General features: G+C 38.2%; 1 pseudogene; it reads left to right on the top strand.

Moving 5' to 3' along the window:
- The first annotated feature begins 11,809 nt into the window (after nt 1-11,809).
- On the top strand, nt 11,810-16,588 carry LOC147340960 (glutamate dehydrogenase 1, mitochondrial-like; annotated as a pseudogene).
- Nucleotides 16,589-20,706: the final 4,118 nt, after the last annotated feature.

Below are 20,706 nucleotides of genomic sequence, written 5' to 3'. Positions count from 1 at the left end.
TGCTAAAGTTGATAACCACTGTACTATAAACCCTAACACTTTCTAATACCATGGCTGCTTTCTATTATCATAACTTCTTCAATGCCAAACTGGAAAAAAAATAATATAATTTAATATAAACTAAAAATCTATTACTTTTTATAAAGATTAACTCACTCAAATTTAACTTTTGTTTTTTTTTCTGTTAGTATCAAACAAAATACTGCTAGTTTTATCTAACCCTTGGTTTTAGGAAAGCCAGAGATCAAATTGCTATAGGACTATGGCCACAGAAGTTTGCCCTTTTGAGCTGATATATTTGTCCTGTGACATACCAGTATAAATAATCTAGATCATGATAATTTATTCCTTGGTTGCTACTTAATCAGATGTGTCATGTGCATTCACTATTTTAAAATATCTTCTCATGCAAATAATTTGCAATAACTACCTGGATCTAGCTTGCCTGCAAAATGAGTGCCAGATATATTTCCTATAGTTTTTAAAACACTTTGAGGATCTTAAACTGCACAAAAATTTAAAAAATGGGCCAAAGAACTAAATAGACATTTCTCCAAAGAAGACATACAGATGGTTAACAAACACCTGAAAAGATGCTCAACATCACTCATTATCAGAAAAATGCAAATCAAAACCACACTGAGGTACCATTTCACGCCAGTCAGAATGGCTGAGATCCAAAAGTCTACAAGCAATAAGTGCTGGAGAGGGTGTGGAGAAAAGGGAATCCCCTTACACTGTTGGTGGGAATATAAACTAGTACAGTCACTATGGAGAACAGTGTGGAGATTCCTTAAAAACCTGGAAATAGAACTGCCTTATGACCCAGCAATCCCACTGCTGGGCATACACACTGAGAAAACCAGAATTGAAAGAGACACGTGTACCCCAATGTTCATTGCAGCACTGTTTATAATAGCCAGGACATGGAAGCAACCTAGATGTCCATCAGCAGATGAATGGATAAGAAAGCTGTGGTACATATACATGATGGAGTATTACTCAGACATTAAAAAGAATACATTTGAATAAGTTCTAATGAGGTGGATGAAACTGGAGCCTATGATATAGAGTGAAGTAAGCCAGAAAGAAAAACACCAATACAGTATGCTAACACATATATATGGAATTTAGAAAGATGGTAACAATAACCCTGTATACGAGACAGCAAAAGAGACACTGATGTATAGAACAGTCTTTTGGACTCTGTGGGTGAGGGAGAGGGTAGGATGATTTGGGAGAATGGCATTGAAATATGTATAATATCATATATGAAATGAGTCACCAGTCCAGGTTCGATGCATGATACAGGATGCTTGGGGCTGGTGCACTGGGACGACCCAGAAGGATGGTACAGGGAGGGAGGAGGGAGGAGAGTTCAGGATGGGGAACACGTGTATACCTGTGGCGGATTCATGTTGATATATGGCAAAACCAATACAATACTGTAAAATTAAAAAATAAAATAAAATTAAAAAAAAAGAAAAAAAAGAAACTCAAAAAACAACAACATAAAAAATGTCCCACATTCATTGATTGATTGTTGACTTTGATTCTATAGGAGAAAGCTAAATATTTTACATGTTATTCCTCAGTTCATTGGCTGCACAGTAAAAATTGGCTGTGCTTAGATTATTCTTAAAATGATTGAACAAAAAAGACAAGGCAATACTCAGAGTATTATATTTTTGTTAAAAACTTTAAGCCTTTATTTATTAGATTTTTTTCTCTTTTTTACTTCATAAATCTTGATCTTACATTGGCATTATGGTGCATTGCAAGAATTCAATTATGAATCTTCCATTCTCTTGGAATTAATAATAGCACAGTGTTGATGAACATAATTCTCATTTTGTAGGAAAAAAATGAAAATAATATATTTTGCTCAAATAATATTTTGCCCAATAATATTTTGCTTATGTAGTTTGGCATTTCAGTAATGTAAAGTTACAGTTTTCTTATAATTAATATCATTGCACAACAGACCACAGTTATTTATTCTTGTTAGAACAATTTCATTTCATGTAAAGGCTGACTCAGCTTGTTCTTTAGGAAATAAGCATTATGAAAATTAACTGAAAAAAAAAGAATATATAGTCATGAATTCAACCTGAAAACCAATGGAAGAAAATATCTGAATGTTAGTACTTCTTTATTCGTGATAGCTAGACATTTCAACATAGTAAATTATAGATTTCTGTGTTCATGCAACCTTGAGTATCAGTATAATTCTTCATTTATTAGCTCCAGTAAACCCTGGCCAATTCTAAGTGAAGAAGATTTCCAAAGAAGATTCTAATCTAAATAATTTGTTAGCTTGAATCATTTTGCTAATAGTAAGAATTTGCCATTCCATGTTTCTTGTACAAGTAATTTATTATCTCTGTATACTAATTCACAATAAATCTTACTCCCTGTAAACAAATGAAAATGTTTCTTCAACATAGTTGGCAACACGGCATAATATTTAGACTTCAAATATTAATCTGTCTGAGAATCCTATTTAAAATTATAAGCATCACTGAAAAGGGTAAGGCATTAGGCTGGAGTAATGCCTTAGTGAGTATTAATCTTATACTAGCAATTCCTTGCTAGAAACCTAGTGATGAGTTGAAAAGAAGGAATGAGTGATTTCAGTTAGAGGACTGAGTAAATTTAGATCATGAGTAGATATTTGTGATGAAATATCAAGCAAGAGTGATGAGATTGCAATAATGTTGAGAAAGCGAGGGCTGACTAGGGAAAAGGGGGTTTGCACACTTCCATATGTGAACAGCTTGAGTCCCCAGGAGCCAATTGTCACATAATGTGCAGATAGATAAGTGCCTGGGCTGACAGAAATTCTCACATAAATGTCAGTGTGCTTTGGGAGCTTGGGAGAAATACCAGAGAGGAGCTGAGAATGAGTAATATCACCTCTGCCCTCAGACAGTGCTTTGTTTCCTGATGCAGAAGGGACAATCAGGCTCATCGCTGCAGTTGGCCAAACAAGATCACCTAAATGTCATTTATTTTATACCTGATTGATGCTATCAACGATGGGACCTCTGCTTTGGGAAATTTTAAAGTAAAGCCCAATAAAAAGAGGCTAACCCAAATTTCATTTCCTGCATTTTACCCTTTTAGCTATCTCAGATCAATAACCATTCACTGGCTACTGTAATTCTCACATGAAGGAAAGAGCTGCACATTTTTCTTAATGACAGCAAGTGTTCAATTTAACTATAAATGGTTGAGTGTGATTTAAAAAAAACCATTAAAGCACCATGGAGCATTTCAGCATTCCATAGCATGTCTTTGTCTTTATATTATGTTAAAAACTGCTTCCGTTTTGTGGTAATAATGGAGATAAGAGCATGTATTAAGGCATTTTGTAAGAAGAAGAAATAAATACACATTTTATTTTTTAGTCTCCTTGTCCTATGACAAGTCTAAAGTTTAGAAAGTAAAGAAATTGGTAATCACATACCTACAGTGGCTTCTAATAGGTATATGGTTGGATTTCATTTAAGGAGTAAAGTCAGATGGGAAAGAAGAGAGAATATCTTGTATTGATACTTTCAAGCCATTGAATACTTGATACTGTGGCTTTCCTAAGTAACAGTACTATAGTGCTAAATGGTTTGGGAAAACTATTTGCCAAACAAGAAGTTGTACGTAACTCATTCTTAACTAAATAAGGAGGAAAGTATGAAAGGAGAGCGGTTAGCCAAATAGTTGGATGCACACATGCTGTCTACACAGAAACTTACCTCTGATACCAAGTAAACTCAGACTGTTTCATCTATACTTACCTTTCTACTTAATGTACAACTGTGTATGTAAAACAACTCATTTCTCTTAATTCTACACATTTGCATATAGTTTTCCAGACAGCAAAAATCTAGATGATCAATATTTTTAATTTGCTTTTCCACGCCTCAGAATTCTGATATACCTACTTAGTCATTGTACAATGGTACAGAAAAGATACATCAGTTTTATCTTCTTATGGGGCTACAATTATTATACTCACTCATAGTGGTGTGGTGTAAGCTGTGATGGTATAGGGTAGAGTGGTGGAACTCTTGCTCCATTTTATCTGGGAAGATGGTGGTTTTAAAAGATGTAGAAAGAGGTACAAACTAATTACAGTTGACAAGTGAAGAAAATGGCCATTTAATAAACAAAGTTGTCATTGATGGGGAAAGTAGAGTTGGAGGAAGATCATTCAGGGGAATGAAATTATCAGTGTTATGGGTGATGAGTAGTGTCATCAGGATGATGTAGTGGGAAAATAACAGGAATTTTGAGGTGAAAGGGATCTGTGTTTGAATACTGGCTTTTTTACTTAAGTAGCTGTTTGACATTAACTATATATATAGTTAATGTATATTTAGTTATAGTTAATGTATATATATAGTTATAGTTATATATATATAGTTATAGTTATATATATATAATTATAGATATATAGATATATATAAAACTTCTGCTGGCTCAACTATAAAACTATGTATATATATATAGTTAATGTATATATATATAGTTATAGTTATATATATAGTTATATATAACTGTATATATAGTTATATATATATATAACTTCTGCTGGCTCAACTATAAAATGGCAGGAAAAATCTTTACCGTGGAAGGTTATTATGAGATAAATCGTTGATTAATACAGAGTGTATCATAGGGGATTCTCACTAAGTATAACTATTAATGCTGTTAATTGACTGATGGGGCAAAATGTCCCAATATGTGAGTACTTACCATAAATGATAGCTATCATTTTCTTGTTTTCATGAAAAACACAATCTTCAGATTGGGTGGCATCAAAATTTAGGTTCAGTTCAGTTCAGTTGCTTAGTAATCTCTGACTCTTTGTGACCACATGGACTGCAGAACACCAGACTTCCCTGTCCATCACCAACTTCTGGAGCTTGCTCAGACTCATGTCCATTGAGTCAATGATGCTGTCCAACCATCTCATCCTCTGTTTTCCCTTCTCCTGCTTTCAGTCTCTCCCAGCATCAGGTTCTTTCCAATGAGTCAGCTCTCGCATAAGGTGACCAAAGTATTGGAGCTTCAGCTTCAGCATCAGTCCTTCCAATGAATATTCAGGACTGATTTCCTTTAGGACTGACTCGTTTGAGCTCCTTTCAGTTCAAGGGACTCTCAAGAGTTCTCGTTAACACCACAGCTCAAAAGCATCAATTCTTCAGTGCTCAGCTTTCTTTATAGTCCAACTCTCACATCCATACATGACTCCTGAAAAAATCATAGCTTTGACTAGGCCGACCTTTGTCAGTAAAGTGATATCTCTGCTTTTTAATGTGCTGTCTAGGTTGTTCATAGGTTTTCTTCCAAGGAGCAAGCATTTTAATTTCATGGCTGCAGTCACCATCTTCAGTGATTTTGGAGGCCCCAAAATAAAGTCTCTCACTGTTTCCTTTGTTTCCACATCTATTTGCCATGAAGTGTTGGAACCGGATGTCATAATCTTAGTTTTCTGAATGTTGACTTTTAAGCCAGCTTTTTCACTCTCCTCTTTCACTTTCATCAAGAGGCTCTTTAGTTCCTCTTAGCTTTCTGCCAGTGGTGTCATCTGCATATCTGAGGTTATTGATATTTCTCCCTGCAATCTTGATTTCAGCTTGTGCTTCATCCAGTCTGGCATTTCACATGATGTACTCTGCATATAAATTAGATAAGCAAGGTGACAATATACAGCCTTGTCATATTCCTTTCCCAATTTAAACCAATCCATTGTTCCATGTCCAGTTCTAACTGTTGCTTCTTGACATGCATACACATTTATCAGGAGGTAGGTAAGGTGGTCTGGTATTCCTATCTCTTTAAGAATTTTCCACAGTTTGCTGTGATCCACACAGTCAAAAGCTTTAGTGTAGTCAATGAAGCAGTATTAAGTGTTTTTCTGGAGTTTTCTTGCTTTTTCTATGATCCAGCAGATAGAAGTTATCAGTGCACGTAATGTTGAAGCCTAGCTTGGAGAATTTTGAGCATTACTTTGCTAGAGTTTGAGATGAGTGCAATTTAAGTTAAATAATGAGATTATAATAACTGGACACTATTGTTTTGGTTCCCAGCTATTTTGTGTTAGAAGACGTATAGAAATGGGGGAAAAGATATAAATTTGGAGGCATGGGCTTATAATTATACAGGAAGGGAAAGTGATACAGTAAAAAGAATCTATGTTTGGAGTATCAGTAGTTAGATTTGAATTCACCATTTAGAAGCTTAATAAATTGTTAAGCCTCAAATACCCCATTTGAAAACTGAGCATAAGGTATGTGTCAGAAACAAAGTATCATAACAAAGCACAGAGAACAATGCCTCACATGTAGTAAACTTCTCATTAACTGTTGGTTAATAATGCTGCTGCTGCTGCTAAGTCACTTCAGTCGTGTCTGACTCTGTGTGACCCCATAGACGGCAGCCCATCAGGCTCCCCCATCCCTGGGTTTCTCCAGGCAAGAACACTGGAGTGGGTTGCCATTTCCTTCCCCAATGCATGAAAGTTGAAAGTGAAAACAGAAAGGGAACTTGCTCAGTCATGTCCGACTCTTAGCACACCCATGGACTGCAGCCTACCAGACTCCTCCATCCATGGGATTTTCCAGGAAAGAATACTGGAGTGGGGTGCCATTGCCTTCTCCGTGGTTAATAATGGTCAGTGTCTAATACTCCAATATCATATTTCTCCAGAACTACATTGTATGCCCAGGAATTGTTTCAAATATAGGCAATCTTAATGTGCCTTGAAAATATTCATCAATGACCAAGAGAGCTTCCTGAGACTAGAGTAGGAGGTATATTTAAGAGTTCAAAAAAAGCATCAGGATTGCTAATAGAGGTAAATAATGTCAAACTCTGAGATTGATATGCAAATACTGTTTTGTTTAGATAACCAACAAGGACCGACTGTATAGCACAGGGAACTCTGTTCAATATTCTACAATAACCTAAATGGGAAACAAAGTTTGATAAAGAATAGATACATGTGTAACTGAATCACTTTGCTATATCCAGAAGCTAACACAACATTGTAAATCAACTCTACTCCAATATTAAAAATATATTAAAAAGGTATTATTTTACTTAGAGTATAGGAAATCATCAACTTATATTCCCACTTTTGTTTTTCATATACAAGAATAAAATAAAGTGACAAGGTTAAAGAATTTTCTAAATTGCAAGTAGAGTAAATGTTAGCTGAAAGCTAAGTAAGTCTTGTTACCAGTATTCTTACCTTGAGAACCTCATGAACAGTATGGAAAGGTAGAAAGATAGGACACTGAAAGATGAACTCCCCAGGTCAGTAGGTGCCCAATATGCTACTGGAGATCAGTGGAGAAATAACTCAAGAAAGAATGAAGAGACAGAGCCAAAGCAAAAATAACACCCAGTTGAGGATATGACTGGTGATAGAAGCAAGGTCTGATGCTGTAAAGAGCAATATTGCATAGGAACCTGGAATGTTAGGTCCATGAATCAAGGCAAATTGGAAGTGGTCAAACAGGAGATGGCAAGAGTGAACATTGATAATTTAGGAATCTGCAAAGTAAAATGGATGGAATGAGTGAATTGGACTCAGATGACCATAATATCCACTACTGTGGAAAAGAATCCCTTAGGAGAAATGTACTAGCCATCACAGTAAAAAAAAAAGAGCCTGAAATGCAGTATTTGGATGCAGCCTCTAAAAAGACAGAATGATCTCTGTTCATTTCCAAGGCAAACAATTCAATATCATGGCAATCCAAGTCTATGACCCAACCAAAAATGTTGAAGAAGCTGAAGTTGAATGGTTCTATGAAGACCTACAAGACCTTTTAGAACTAACATCCAAAAAAGTTGTCCTTTTTATTATAGGGGACTGGAATGCAAATGTAGGAAATCAAGAAACACCTGGAGTAACAAGAAAATTTGCCCTTGCAGTACAGAATGAAGCAGTGCAAAGGCTAACAGAATTTTGCCAAGAGAACACACTGATCAGAGCGAACACCCTCTTCTAACAACACAAGAGAAGTCTCTACATATGGACATCACCAGATGGCCAACACTGAAATCAGATTGGTTATATTCTTTGCAGCCAAAGACGGAGAAGCTCTATACAGTCAGCAAACACAAGACCAGGAGCCAACTGTGGCTCAAATCATGAACTCCTTATTGTCAAATTCAGAGTTAAATTGAAGAAAGGGGGGAAATCCACTAGACCATTCAGGTATGACCTAAATCAAATCCCTTATGATTATACAGTGGAAGTGAGAAATAGATTTAAGGGATTAGATCTGATAGAGTGCCTGATAAACTATGGACTGAGGTTTGTGATGTTGTACAGGAGACAGGGATCAAGATCATACCCAAGAAAAAGAAATACAAAAAAGCAAAATGGCTGTCTTAGTAGACCTTACAAATAGCTGTGAAAAGAAGAGAAGTGAAAAGCAAAGGAGAAAAGCAAAGATATGAGCATCTGAATGTAGAGTTCTAAAGAATAGCAAGGAGACATAAGAAAGCCTTCCTCAATGATCAATGCAAAGAAATAGAGGAAAACAATATGATGGGAAAGACTAGAGATCTCTTCAAGAAAATTAGATACCAAGGGAACATTTCATGCAAACATGGGCTCAATAAAGGACAGAAATGGTATGGACTTAACAGAACCAGAAGATATTAAAAGAGGTGGCAAGAATACACAGAAGAACTGTACAGAAAAGAACTTCATGACCCAAATAATCACGACGGTGTGATCACTCACCTGGAGCCAGACATCCTGGAATGAGAAGTCAAGTGGACATTAGGAAGCATCACTATGAACAAAGCTAGTGGAGGTGATGGAATTCCAGTTGAGCTATTTCAAATCCTAAAAGATGATGCTGTGAAAGTGTTGCATTCAATATGCTCACACATTTCAGAAGCTCAGCAGTGGCCACAGGATTGGAAAAGGTCAGTTTTCATCCCAATCCCAAAGAAAAGCAATGCTCAAACTACTGCACAATTGTACTCATTTCACACACTAGCAAAGTAATGCTCAAAAATCTCCAAGCCAGGCTTCAGCAATATGTGATCTGCGAAATTCCAGATGTTCAAGCTGGATTTAGAAAAGGCAGAGGAACCAGAGATCAAATTGCCAACATCCGCTGGATCATCAAAAAAGCAATAGAGTTCCAGAAAAAATCTACTTCTGCTTTATTGACTATACTAAAGCCTTTGACTGTGAGGATCACCACAAACTGTGAAAAATTCTGAAAGAGATGGGAATACCAGACCACCTGATCTGCCTCTTGAGAAATCTGTATGCAAGTCAGGAAGCAACAGTTATAACTGGACATGGAACAACAGACTGGTTCCAAATCGGGAAAGGAGTGTGTCAAGGCTGTACATTGTCACCCTGCTTATTTAACTTATATACAGAGTACATCATGAGAAACCCTGGGCTGGATGAAGCACAGGCTGGAATCAAGATTGTCAGGAGAAAAACCAATAACCTCAGGTATGCAGATGACACCACCCTTATGACAGAAAGTGAAGAAGAACCAAAGAGCCTCTTGATGAAACTGAAAGAGGAGACTGAAAAAGTTGGCTTAAAGCTCAACATTCAGAAAACGAAGATCATGGCATCCAGTCCCATCACTTCATGGCAAATAAATGGGGAAACAGTGTCTGACTTTCTTTTGGGGGGCTCCAAAATCAATGCAGATAGTGACTTCAGCCATTAAATTAAAAGACGCTTACTCCTCGGAAGGAAAGTTGTGACCAACATTGACAGCATATTAAAAAGCAGAGACATTGTTTTGCCAAGAAAGGTCCATCTTGTCAAGACTATGGTTTTTCCCGTGGTCATGTATCGATGTGAGAGTTGGATTATACAGAGGGCTGAGCACCGAAGACTTGATGCTTTTGAACTGTGGTGTTGAAGACTCTTGAGAATCCCTTGGACTGCAAGGAGATCCAACCAGATCATCCTAAAGGAGATCAGTTCTGAGTGTTCATTGGAAGGACTGATATTGAAGCTGAAACTTCAATACTTTGGCCACTTGATGTGAAGAGCTGACTCATTTGAAAAAATGCTGATGCTAGGAAAGATTGAAGGCAGGAGAAGAAGGGGATGACAGAAGATGAGATGGTTGGATGTCATGACCGATTCAATGAATATGAGTTTGAGTAGACTACAGGAGTTGGTGATGAACAGGGAGGCCTGGTGTGCTGCGGTTCATGGGGTTTCAAAGATTCAGACATGACTGAATGACTGAACTGAACTGAAGTAAGTCTTGAAAACTAGAATACAAGAAGCTCAAAAAATGAAAAGGTTAAAAAAATCATAGTGTTGTACACTAAGATAATTTGAGCTCTGAGGTTCATCTTCATGATAAGCAGAGAGAGAGAAAACTTTTTTGTAAAACTAGAACTTCTAGAAAAGAAAACTATGCCCTTAGAGCTTTTCCCTTACTGTCCTTCTGCTCTCACTATACGTTCAAACTGATGATTTCTGATTGCTTACGTAAAGAGCTTGGCAGTTGCCACTCCATCCTTACAAACTGAAAATCAACTCTTCCTGGATCTATAAAAGAGGAGGAGACACAGGGCAAACTGCCACTCCCAAAGTTGGAGAGAAAGGCAAATACTGGAAGAGTCACTGCCGGGGACCAGCCCCGGCTGATCCAGGGTATTCGAAGGAGAGACGGCATAGGCAAAGATCAGGAAACAACTGCTTAATTAAACATTAATTAAGGATATAAAGAGTAATAGAATGAGGATAGCTCAGTGAGGAAATTCAGTGGAGAAAAGAGGCTGAATAATTCAGCCAGAAGGTAAGAGAAAGAACAACATGGTGAGACCAAGTTTCCGTGAACAAGGCCCGCACTTTATTTTCCAAAGTAGTTTTTATACCTTAAGTTATGCATAGAGGATAATGGGGGAAGGGGTAGAGTCATGCAGCAAGCCAGGCTTTCTTCCTGCAAACTTATCACATGCAAAAGCTTGGGTGATTTGCATCATCTTCTGGCCCAGAGGCCTGTTAACATTTTAAGACCCTTTCTACAGAAAACTTATTTTTCTCTAAAGGTGATTGGTCAGGAGCCACCCTCCAAAAGCATTAGATAAAGTTGCATTCCTACAGAGCAAAGGTGTGGTGGGCTATAACAAGAAAAAGAATTAACTCAAGGGTCCCAGGTTACAAACATTAAAGCTACTTACACCAATTATATTAATCAATACACTGCCAGGGACACAGCAGGTAAGGGATATGGAAACTTAGCAGCAAACATTGGCCCAACAAGTGAAAATCCCTTCACCAATACAATTTCTAATCAATCTTTTAACTACTCAAAAGAATCTGTGTTTAGAAAGTTTAGAACATCTCCTGCCTCTCACAGTTGGGAGGCTCTGAATAATCACATGTGGCCGGAAAAACCTATTCAGGCAGGCTAGAGGATTTCCAAAGGAGTTTGTAGGTTGAAACACTGTCACACCCAGGAATTATTAACTGGAGCTGTAAGCTAACTCTTTTTTCAGAGAGGTAGTGGGGGACAGCCCACCGTAAAGTCAGAGGTGTAGGTGAAAGCACAAAGCAGAAAGTAGGCAGACTCTGGTTTTGGGGGTATATGCTCGAGAATTTCCAGGGGGACTCCTGAAGCTCGATCCCACCTTTGTGTATGCCGAGCCTCCTTCCTCATGACCTTTGTCATGGGTGGAGTTCCTCACGCTGGCTACCGGCAGTGATAGAATTCCAGTTGAGCTATTCCAGATCCTGAAAGATGATGCTGTGCAAAGTGCTGCACTCAATATGCAATATGCACTCAATATGCAATATGCCCGCTCCCGGCAAGTCACTGTTTATCAGAATAGACCCTCAGGAGCAGAAACTGCCTCGAAACTATTCCAGGGTAGGAAATCTTAAATTGATGAATTACTGTAGGCTCAACATGGTCAATTCTAACAGTTAAAAATGCAGACTGATCCTCTCATAGGATCAGATCAGATCAGATCAGTTGCTCAGTCATGTCTGACTCTTTGTGACCCCATGAATTGCAGCACGCCAGGCCTCCCTGTCCATCACCAATTGCCAGAGTTCACTGAGACTCATGTCCATCGAGTCAATGATGCCATCCAGCCATCTCATCCTCTGTCATCCCCTTCTCCTCCTGCCCTCAATCCCTCCCAGCATCAGAGTCTTTTCCAATGAGTCAACTCTTCACGTGAGGTGGCCAAAGTACTGGAGTTTCAGCTTTAGCATCATTCCTTCCAAAGAAATCCCAGGGCTGATCTCCTTCAGAATGGACTGGTTGGATCTCCTTGCAGTCCAAGGGACTCTCAAGAGTCTTCTCCAACACCACAGTTCAAAAGCATCAATTCTTCGGTGCTCAGCCTTCTTCACAGTCCAACTCTCACAGGATAGCCCCCATATTTTGTAAGTTTTACATCCAGTGTGCATGTTCAGCAGCTAAGTTGTGTCCAACTCTGTGACCCCATGGTCTGTAGCCTGACAAGCTCCTCTGTCCATGGAGATTCTCCAGGAAAAAAATACTGGAGTGGCTTGCCGTTTTCTTCTCCATTTATATCCAGATGGGAGGCCAAGTTTTCATAATAATTATTAGAGAAAATCAACTTATGCTTCTGGCAGTGGGAGGAGAAAAAGACCCATTTTACAATACCCCAGAGGTCCTTCTTCATAAAAAGGCAAGCCTTCTGGGGAAACTAGGTAAGGGGAACATAGCCTACTGGAATATTATCAGAGTATACTGAAGGAAGGAAAATACCCAACTCCAGTCCACTCTAGCCATTCTGTCCAACCTAAGGGAATAGAAAAAAAAAAAAAAAAGAAATTTGTGAAGTTCACAGTCTAGAAGCATAAGCTCACTAGAAGACTGAAACCTAATCATAAAACTATAGAATTCTTTCTCTTCTCTTAAAACTTAGAATCCCATTAATAAAGTACTATTAGTAGTTCCTTTTACTTGATACATCATGTATGGCTGTCAAGAAAAAAATTACACAAAAAGTAAAAAAAAAAAAAAAATATATATATATATATATGCTTTGAGCAGAGCAAGCATCAGAACTACATGCCAGGGAGGCTGGAATTATCAGAGTGAGAGTTTTAAAATAACTGCCCTGTCCTTAATTGCTCAGTTATGTCTGACTCCTTGTGACTTCATGGACTGTAGCCCACCAGATTCCTCTGTCCATGGGATTTTTCAGGCAAGAATACTGGAGTGGGTTGCCATTTCCTTCTCCAATAATGGTGTGACAATGAGATAAATACATGCAGAAAAATGAAACTCTATTCTTATCTAACACCACTCAAAAATTAATTTGAAATGGATCTAAGACTTAAACATAGACCTGGTAATAAAAAATTCCTAGAATAAAACAGGGAAAGAAGCCCCTCAATATTCATCTTGGCACTGATTTTTTTTTTTTGGGTGATACTGAAACCACAAGCAACAAAAGCAGAAATCAAAGTATTTAACAACTTAAGAATGATTTATTTTTTGGAAATGGTAGGCTAAAAAGCCACTATTCCATGTTATCAGCATTTTAGTTTTTCTTAACATTCTTTGGTTAAACCTCTAAAATTATTAAAGATTTGGTTACCTGTACAGCATTTTTAAAATGGTGTTTGAGTCTTCAACAGTTATTTAACTTGTTAATTGGAACAGGTCTAGGAGCTACTCAGTTTCAGCATAAAATTGGATCTAGTTACCTACATCAGTCGGAGAAGGCAATGGCACCCCACTCCAGGACTCTTGCCTGGAAAATCTCATGGATGGAGGAGCCTGGAAGGCTGCAGTCCGTGAAGTCGCTGAGGGTCGGACACGACTGAGCGACTTCACTTTCAGTTTTCACTTTCATGCACTGAGGAAGGAAATGGCAACCCACTCCAGTGTTCTTGCCTGGAGAATCCCAGGGATGGGGGAGCCTGGTGGGCTGCCATCTATGGGGTCGCACAAAGTCGGACACAACTGAAGCAACTTAGCAGCAGCAGCGGACCTACATCAGTAACTAAGCAATTTTTGAACATTGGCTGTGCTGTACTGTATTAGGTACTGGAAATATCAACTTCAGTAAAAGACTTGGTTCTCATGGATATTTAAAATTAAATGTGGATCCAAGCCTTAAACCAAAAAAATGTAAAATGTGGTATTATAGTTTAGTATTATTCCTGACATTATTTTATAATTTATGTTATTGTAATACTTTTAGAATATTATTCATAATCAAGAACAATGAAGTATATACATTTTCTTAAACTTTTTAATTTACAGCAGATTTTTTGATTTTCTTATTTAATTTAAAATGTTAGAGACAATTTTATTAAGGAATTTTAAAAATTGATCCTCATTGCTGTTATGTGTACATAAAGAAATTAGTTTCAAAATTGGGATGTTAGAAACTTCATCAGTTCTTGCTTGTGGTTAAGAGTAGAGGCAGGCAGATTGAAAACACAGGAGTAAGAGGAAAGTTTTGGAGTTAGTAGGAGTATTCTATATCGTGATCATAGTGATGATTATACTAATATATACATTTGTCAGAAGTTGTTGAACAGTAGTCTAAAATGAGTTTTATCATATATAAATTTTATACCAATATATTTATTTAAAAAGAAAAATGTGAGACAGTGCCAGGCTGGATGAATCTCCAGCTGGAATCAAGATTGCCAGGAAAAATAACAACCTCAGATATGCAGATGACACCACTCTAATGACAGACAGGGAAGAGGAACTAAAGAGTGTGTTAATGATGGTGAAAGAGAAGAAAAAGCTGGCTTAAAACTCAATAGCCAATGCAGGAAGCTGTGACTTAAAAGGGCAGCCGACCCCAGGCCCTTCCTCCCTCCGTCCATTTCTGAGTCTGTGATTCTCACAGGCCTGTGCCTCTTCTCCATGAGAGAGCACCTCCATCCTGTCACCATGCACCAGTGCCTGGTGAAGTGCTGCTGCTGTCCCGTGTCGAGCCTGCTGCCCTGGATTCTGTGGCTACTGACTCCACCACGCTGCTGGGCTGGCCCTGTGGGGCAGCATGCTGCAGCCATCAGTGCCCTGCAGCCAGGGCTTGTGCCATCCGCTCAGTGACACTACAGCGAGGTGGTGGCCAACCGCGAGGATGACCTCAGCTTCTTCAATATGGTGGAGGGCTTCTTCGGCCGTAGTGCCAGCATCATGGAGGACAAGCTGGTGGAGGACCTCAAGACCCAGGAGACCGAGGAGCAGAAGCAGAACCTGGTGCATGGCATCCTGCACTTCATCAAGCCCTGCGATAATGTGCTGAGCCTGTCCTTCCACATCCGGCGTGACGACAGCTCCTGGGAAGTCATTGAGGGCTACTGGGCCCAGCACAGCCAGCACCGCATGCCCTGCAAGGAAGGTATCCATTATAGCATTGATGTGAGTGTAGATAAAGTTAAAGCTCTGGCTTATCTGATAACATATAAGTGTGCAGTGGTTGATGTGCCATTTAGGGTTGTCAAAGCTGATGTTTAGGTCAATCCCAAGCACTATACTGATAATGAATTGGAAAAGATCACAAGGAGGTTCACCATGGAGCTGGCAAGAAGGGCTTTATTGGTCCTGGCATTGATGCGCCTGCCCCAGACATGAGCACAGGCCAACTGGAGATGTCCTGGATTGCTGACACCCATGGTAGCACTATAGGGCACTCTGGTGTTAATGCCCATACCTGTATTACCAGTAAGCCCATCAGTCAGCATGGAATCCACAGACGGATCTCTGCTACTGGTCAGGGAGTTTTCCATGGAATTGAAAACTGCATCAATGAATCTTCTTACATGAGTATTTTAGGAATGACACCAGGATTTGGAGATAAAACATTTGCCATTCAGGGATTTGGCAATGTGAGCCTGTACTCTATGAGATATTTACATCGTTTTCGTGCTAAATGTGTTGCTGTTTGTGAGTCTGATGACAGCATATGGAATCCAGATAGTATTGAACAAAAGGAACTGGAATACTTCAAATTGCAACATGAAACAATCCTGGGCTTCCCCAAAGCAAAGATCTATGAAAGGAGAATCTTGGAGGTTGACTGTGACATCCCTGCTGCCAGCGAAAAGCAGCTGACCAAGTCCAATGCACCAAGAGTCAAAGCCAAGATCATTGCTGAAGGTGCCAATGGACCAACAACTCCAGAAGCTGATAAGATTTTGCTAGAGAGAAACATCATGGTTTTTCCAGATCTCTACTTGAATGCTGGAGTAGTGACAGTATTTTACTTTGAGTAGCTAAAGAATTGAAATCATGTCAGCTATGGCCATTTGAACTTCAAATATGAAAGGGATTCTAACTACCACTTGCTCATGTTTGTTCAAGACAGTTTGGAAAGGAAATTTGGAAAATATGGTGGAACTATTCCTTATTGTACCTACAGCAGAGTTCCAAGACTGGATATCTGACAAAGACATTGTGCACTCTGGCTTAGCTACACCATGGAGCACCCTGCCAGGCAAATCATGCACACAGTCATGAAATGTAACCTGGGATTGGACCTGAGAACAGCTGCCTATGTCATCACCATTGAGAAAGTCTTCAAGGTGTACCATGAAGCTGGTGTGACCTTCACATAGACCAGACTGTGGCTGACTTCTTCACTACCCTCTTCACCTCTTCTGCTGCAGACCTATCATAAGTTTACATGTAACCACAGAAATCTTTCTCATGACCTAATAGATGATAGACACCATTCTCAACAAGTCAATCCAAATCAGCCCCTTAAGGAAAAAAAATAATAATGAGTTTAGGGGATCATATATAAGCTAATAAGTGATAGTAGAAATTAGCCATGCCAGAAAGTCATTTGGGCATTTTGCCCTTAAATAAAAGATTTGTTTCCATCTGCTTGTGCTGCCTTTCTCCATGGCTGCTTCCCAGCACATTCAGCTGTGGCCCTAGGAAGGCACCTGTTATCCAAGATGAGTCAATCACTTGCCCCTTCAGCTCTTAAAAAGTCTATCAGGTGCTTTGACACATTTAAGAAACAGGTATATGGCATTTTCAGAAGGTAGCATGGTCCTCAAGTGAGTTATTGCTATTTTACATCAGCAAAATAACTCAATTTTACAGGTTACAAGCAACAACAACAACAAAAACTTTATGCATTTCATTCTTTTAGAATAAAATAAGTACATGCTGCTGTAAGAAAATTGCCTTCAATCACTTAACAAGCCTAACCTTGACTCAAGCAGTGAATGCCTATAAACATAATAAGTGAAAAAAACTAGTATTTTTATAACATAAAACAATATCAATTATAGCTTGTCAATTGCAAACTGTCACCTCACACGCTATCAAAATAATGCTCAAAATTCTCCAAGCTAGGCTTCAACACTACAGTTGAAGTTCAACAGTTCAACTGTGAACTTCTAGATGTTCAAGTTGGTCAAATCGTCAACACCCATTGGATCATCAAAAAAGCAAGAGAGTTCCAAAAAGACATCTACTTCTGCTTTATTGACTATGTCAAAGCCTTTGACTGTGTGGATCACAACAAACTGTGGAAAATTATTAAAGAGATGGGAATACCAGACCACCTGACCTGCCTCATGAGAAATCTGTATGCAGATCAAGAAGCAATGGTTAGAACTGGACATGGAACAACACCCTGGTTCCAAATTGGGAAAGGAGTATGTCAAGGCTGTATATTGTCACCCTGCTTATTTAACTTGTATACAGAGTGTATCATGAGAAATGCTGGGCTGGTTGAAGCACAAGCTGGAATCAAGATTGCCAGGAGAAATATCAATAACCTCAGGTATGCAGATGACACCACCCTTATGGCAGAAAGCGAAGAAGAACCAAAAAGCCTCTTGATGAAAGTGAAAGAGGAGAGTGAAAAAGTGGGCTTAAAGCTCAACATTCAGAAAACAAAGATCATGGCATCTGGTCCCATCACTTCATGGCAAATAGATGGGGAAACAGTGGAAACAGTGTCAGACTTCATTTTTCGGGCTCCAAAATCAATGCAGATGGTGACTGTAGCCATGAAATGAAAAGACACTTGCTCCTTGGAAGAAAAGTTATGACCAACCTAGACAGCATATTAAAAAGCAGAGATATTACTTTGCCTACAAAGGCCCATCTGGTCAAAGCTCTGTTTTTTCCTGTAGTCATGTATGGATATGAGACTTGGACCATAGAGGAAGCTGAACACTGAAGAATTGATGCTTTTGAGCTGTGATGTTGGAAAAGACTCCTGAGAGTCCTTTGGACTGCAAGGAAATCAAACCAGTCAATCCTAAAAGAAATCAGTCCTGAATATTCATTGGGAGGACTGATGCTGAATCTGATGCTCCAAAACTTTGGCCACCTAATATAAAAAGCTAACTTATTAGAAAAGACCATGATGCTGGGAAAGTTTGAAGGCAAGAGAAGGGGACGAGGATGAGATAGTTGGATGGCATCACCGACTCGATGGACATGAGTTTGAGCAAGCTCTGGAAGTTGGTGATGGACAGGGAATCCTAGTGTGCTTCAGTCCATGGGGTCACAAAAAGTCAGATAAAACTAAACGATTGAACTGAACTGAACACAGGAGTGACACCTGGGTAGCCAAGCTAGCAGGTAAACATAAGAAAAAAGTTTTGAACAGGAATATCAGAGTCACCACCCTGTGAGGAAAATAGACTTCACAGAATTACTTCAGTCAAAGCATAAAACAAACAAATGACTAATCAACCAATAGCAACAACACTCCTCTAACAGGAGGTAGTAGGTATTGTTATCCATGTTGCTGCCATATGTTATCTAAAATATCTAGTATTCAACAAAAAATTATGAAGCATGACAATGAAATAGAAAAGTATAATCCTACACAGGGATGTGGGGAAGAAGTTAATAGAAATTGACCACAAGGAAGCCTAGACATTGTAGACAAAGACAAATATCAACTGTCATAAATATGTCCCAAAAATTACAGGAAACCATGTTTAAAGAAGTAAAATATGAGAACAAAGTCTCAATAGAGAATATAAATAAATACCCAGAAAAGATTAAAAGAAACAAATAGAAACACTTCAGTTGACAAACTGAAACGAAAAGTTCACTAGAGGGGCTGAACAGCAGATTTAATAAGCAGACAGAAGAATCAGTTAGCTTGATAGAGTAATAGAGATTTGAATACAGATAAAAAAGAATCAAGAAGAATGAAAAGATACCACTGTCAAACTTCTGAAAACAAAAAAGAGAACCATAAAAGTGACAAAATAAAAAAAATGAGTTGTCATGTACAGGGAACCTAATAAGTTTTACAGCTGGCATCTTATCAGAAACAATAGAGACCAAAGGCAGTGGCATGATATATTTAAAATACTAGGGAAAAAAAAAAAAAAACGGTCAACTAAGAACATTATATCAAGCAAAATTGCATTTCTAAAATAAAGACAAAATAGAAGCATCCCAGATAAACAAAGACTGAGAGAATTTTTGCCAGTAGACCTAGCTTAAAGAAATACTAAGGGGAATTTTTCAGGCTTAATGCAAGTGACACCAGTCATTTATTCAAATCTGCACAAATATACAAAAAACAGCAGTAAATGTAAGTATGTAGGTAGTTATACAAGATGGTATAACTGCCTATCTATCCCACTGTCTTCTCTTAGATTATTTAAAAATTGCCCCAAACAGTATGTCTACAACTGTTTTAAAGGATAAAGAACATATATAAATGGGTTTCCATGTTCTCCTCCAGGGAAGCTTTCTCACCCAGGGATAGAACCTGCATCTCTTATGTCTCCTGCATTAGCAGGTGGGTTCTTTACCACTAGCACCACCTGAGAAGTCTCAAATAAGAGGGTTACTATAACAAACTCTATAAGCATACTTGTTCTCCTTTCTTGTTAAAACTTATTCAGACTTATATAAAGAAATTATGTAAAGTAATAATTATAGCAAGGTATTGTTGGCTTTGTAACATGTACAATTACATATGCACAATAATAATGGGCTTCCCTGTTTGCTCAGCAGTAAAGAATCCACCAGCCAAGCTGGAGTGAGATCACAGGCCAGGAAGATCCCCTGGCAGAGGAAATGGCTACTCACTCCAGTATTCTTGCCTGGGAAATCCCATGGACAGAGGAACCTGGCAGCTCCAGTCCCTGGGGTCTCAAAGAGTTGGACATGACCGAGTGACTAAACAACAATGATAACAAAAATGACAGCAAATAGAGTTATATTCTATGAAAGTTTCACTATTTTGCCAGAATTTAGTATACATTTTAAATATATTTTGATAAGTTGATATTCACATTGTGAGTTCTAGAGAAATCACTAGTAAATAATTTAAAAATATACCATTAAAAAACTCTTAAACAGATTAAAGTGCCATGATAAAAATATATACATGAAACCAAACAAGGCAATAAAGATGGAAAAAAGATGTAAGATATACAGATAAAAATGGTAGATATGAATTCCAGCATATCAATAATAATATTAAATATTAATATTTTAAATAATGATAGAAAAGTCAAGTTTACCATTATTATTTAAAACTAGTATAATTATATAATATCATTACATATTTAAAAGTAATGATAACATCCTCTGACATAAATCACAGTAAGATCCTCTATGACCCACCTCCCAGAGTAATGGAAATTAAAACAAAAATAAACAAATGGGTCCTAATTAAACTTAAAATATTTTGCACAATGAAAGAAACAATAAGCAAGGTGAAAAGACAGCCTTG

Source organism: Bos grunniens, chromosome X, assembly GCF_055505025.1.
Source record: "Bos grunniens cultivar Pamir isolate PY7600 chromosome X, Bosgru_T2T1.0, whole genome shotgun sequence".
NCBI classification, from domain to species: Eukaryota; Metazoa; Chordata; class Mammalia; order Artiodactyla; family Bovidae; genus Bos; species Bos grunniens.
The sequence above is the reverse complement of the archived record's forward strand: the minus strand, read 5'-3'. Positions and strand labels throughout refer to the sequence as shown.